Genomic DNA, 2,703 nt, shown 5'->3' with positions numbered 1-2,703 from the left:
CGCTCTGGCAGTTAGTTTTTTTTTTTTTTAACGACACATTTCAAAATGTGCAACGGCATCATAAAATGTAAGATTTGCATAAATCACCTGGTGTGGGTGGGCGATACAGTGGAAGTGCGTGTGCAGTGGTTACCTCACCAATGTAGCATTTAGTGTACAAGCTGTAAAATTCCTTCACAACTCAGATGGTTGTTTCTGTTTGTCGCCTTAGTTATTTTACTCTGCAAACTTGCACATGCCTAATCACACATACATTGAAGCCCCATGTGTGAACTGGCCGTGTAAAGGAAATGATCTTTTTAAATGGCAAAATAGTAATGTAACAATGCCTTAGAATCACCAGATCAGTTCAAATTCATGGGCACTTTTCCCAAACAAAATTACATTTAAAGATTCGAGAATTTTTGAATGAATTTAAATCTGGTACTATTAAGTACACCTATTTTTTAAGATCACCTATACTGTATATATTGTACATTACAGTACCGTATGTCCATTTATTACAAGGAAAACGTTTTTACCACTAGAGGTCACTGCATATGGATTAAAAACGCTTTCTGCCTTTTGTTAGATCAATTTTTTTACTTGGGGGGCGTCACCAGCATCCAGTTTCCAGTACTGTACCGTCTCATTGCATTTAAGTGTGTTAACTGCCCCCCAAAAACTAATTAAGCCTGTATTATTTACCTTGTGCTGTAAATATCCAATTGTAATTGTTTATTTTTCATGATTATATGAAGCAACAGCACGGTTGAGACACGGATCCAACATTTGATAAAATGACGAGTGATTCCATTATTTGAATTGTTTTTCACATCTTCCTGACAAGTCTGAGTTTAAATCTCTGCTCCGAACTTGCTGTCGAGTTTGCATGTTCTCCCAGTAATTGTGTGCACTGCGGTTTCCTCCCACATTCCAAAAACAAGCATGACAGTGCTGATTGAACACTTAAATTGTCCCCAGGTGTGAGTGTGAGCGCAGACGATTTTTTTCGTCTCTGTGTGCCTTGCGATTGGCTGGAAACCGGTTCAGGGTGTCCCCCGCCTACTGCCCGAAGACGGCTGGGCAGGCTCCAGCATGCCCGGTGACACTTGTGAGGATAAATCGGATTGGAAAATGGATGGATGGATGTTCAAGTGTTCATTGTGTCTGCACTTGTTGTACTTTGCATTCTGTCACAGTGAGTTGAGCTGCAAAATTCCCCAAAATATCCAAGAATGTTCACGTTTATGCCGTCATGCCTGAAACTTGCCGATGATACTCTTAGCCAGGGGCCCCTTTCGATCTTAGGTACTGTTCACCTGATCTTTATCTGATGTCAAAATGTGAACATGATGAAGTGGGCTGTTTAAATTCAAAGACAAAATGAACCAGGAATTCCAACCCCCGCTTTGAATTTAGCTGTTCAGCTCCTTGTTAGAGAACAGGAGGATGAGCAGGCATTCAAAAGGTTAACAAAGGTCAAATTAAGCTCAACTGTACAGGTTTACAGTATATTGACAAACTGAAGAAATAATGTGGCTCCAGAAGTGTGCACACCCATTTGCAAACAGAGTGTGCACACTTGTGGATGTGTTGAGTCTGAACCAGTCACACTCAAACTCTTGTTACATAAGAGTCAGCAAAATGTGTACAATAGATATCATAGATTATCTCCGTTATTTATACTTCCACTCTCGAAAATAGTACCCCCCAAATTACAAAATTATTATTACAAAATGATTACAAAACCAAATCGATGTCAGCAGGACACCGGTGGCAAAAGTCCAGAGTCGCTTGCACATGATGTTGCAACAACAGAGCACATGCACACAACTGTCAACAAATTGCAAAGCACTTGTTTGTTTCTCATGACATTCTGCACTTGATAACCTTGAATTCATGCAAATAACAAAAATAGGCCAGGTTTTCACCACACAGAACACCATTCCACCATCGTCAGAGAGAGGGTTGTGTGTTGTCTTGTGTTTGCTGTATCCATAGATATCATACTGCTGACACATTTAGAGTCTGCTAAAATGGCATTTTAGTGACAGACATGCAAGTAAAATAATAATAATAAAAAGAATAATCCAGAAAGTACCGTAAATACAGCATTTTGCGGTTCATAATCCATCCATTTCCAAAACCGCTTGTTTTCATTAGGTTCACAGGTAAGATGCAGCCTATCTGAGGTGACTTGAGAGGCAAGAGGCATGATTTTCAACTTCTCATTTGATCTGGTTTTTAATCATTATTTTTGTAAAGCACTATACACTTTTGCCTTGTGGATAAAGAGTGCAATACAAATAAACCTGCCTTGCTTATTAACCGCTAAATAAATACTAAAGTAAAATATGCACTTATTATAAATATTTAGAAACCAACACAGAGTGCTGTAGTCTGTTACTATTTTCCATCATGTTTAATATCTTCGGGACATTTTCTACACTCACTGACCTGTGCTAATGCAGTATTAATTAATGTTGGCAGTGTTATGTGACAGAGGCAGTGGTCTAACCGTTTTTTGTTAATCCAGGACAAATCTTTTGGTAAATACTGTTCAGTTGTATTTAACTTTAAGTACAACTAATTTGCATTTAATCTTTTAAGAGGCGCTTGTTTTTGAAAATGTATTTAGTTACAATTTATATTCAACTTTAATATGGGATGTATTTGAATTACATTATTAATGTTTCTATTTTTAAGCAGCATTAAAATTCA

Source organism: Hippocampus zosterae, chromosome 8 (assembly GCF_025434085.1).
Source record: "Hippocampus zosterae strain Florida chromosome 8, ASM2543408v3, whole genome shotgun sequence".
Lineage (NCBI taxonomy): Eukaryota > Metazoa > Chordata > Actinopteri > Syngnathiformes > Syngnathidae > Hippocampus > Hippocampus zosterae.
The sequence above is the reverse complement of the archived record's forward strand: the minus strand, read 5'-3'. Positions refer to the sequence as shown.